Raw genomic sequence first — 770 nt, 5'->3', positions numbered from 1 at the left:
AAAAGTATTATTTGTAATTTAACAAAACAGGTAAAATCTGCAAAATAACAGCTTTAAATTTGTTTTTCAATCCTTAATATAAATCATTTTTCTTTTCAAAAATGACAAATAATGGTAAAAATTACATTTAAATATTCTTCACTGATTTAAATACAGTAAAGGTTACTTAAGTTTACAGTCAGAAATGGTAAAAATAATAAATTACTTATTACATAAAAACACTGATTGTTGATGCAGATATTAGTTATAGTTTGTGATTTAGGAAACAACAGAGTCAAGATTGTTATAAAATACAGTTTAAAACCTGAATGTTTTACAGTGTGTGTGGCTCCACACCAACATTAGAGGAGAGCTGTGAGCTGCCTCGTCTGTTTGAACAGAGCGGCCGGTGTTCAGAGGATCACTGAGGTGAGGAGGAATCAGATGCGGGGGAGGACAGGAAGGATTTTCTCTCTGCATCGCTTCATCTCCGACGTGGAAGCAGAGTTTCTGTCGGGACTTGAACTCACATCATCCCACTTAGAATCGGCCTAATCCCCGCTCTGCTGCTCGGATTAGAGGAGACACAAGACAGGAGGCGTGCTCGTATTAATGTGTTTAGGTAACACCTGGGGAGATCTGTACACCTGAGGATGTGCAAATAAGGGAGTGTGCACATTACAGCAGAGCACCAGGGTCCTACGCTGCAGAGAGGCTAAGCTAACAGCGCTAACAGTGGGTCGCTGTGCTTCAGAGGGAAATCAATCAGAGCTTCCCTCATCGACAACAAC

At 40.0% G+C, this 770-nt stretch overlaps 1 protein-coding gene across 1 annotated transcript in view; it reads right to left on the bottom strand.

The window, feature by feature from the left end:
• LOC103361526 (DNA (cytosine-5)-methyltransferase 3B-like) overlaps positions 1-770 on the bottom strand; it is a 59365-nt gene that overhangs the window by 46188 nt on the left and 12407 nt on the right. The gene's annotated exons all lie outside the window — the stretch shown is intronic.

This window comes from Stegastes partitus, unplaced genomic scaffold, assembly GCF_000690725.1.
Source record: "Stegastes partitus isolate 25-593 unplaced genomic scaffold, Stegastes_partitus-1.0.2 Scaffold510, whole genome shotgun sequence".
Lineage (NCBI taxonomy): Eukaryota > Metazoa > Chordata > Actinopteri > Pomacentridae > Stegastes > Stegastes partitus.
Note: the sequence above shows the minus strand (reverse complement) of the source record. Positions and strands in the feature narration are given on the sequence as shown.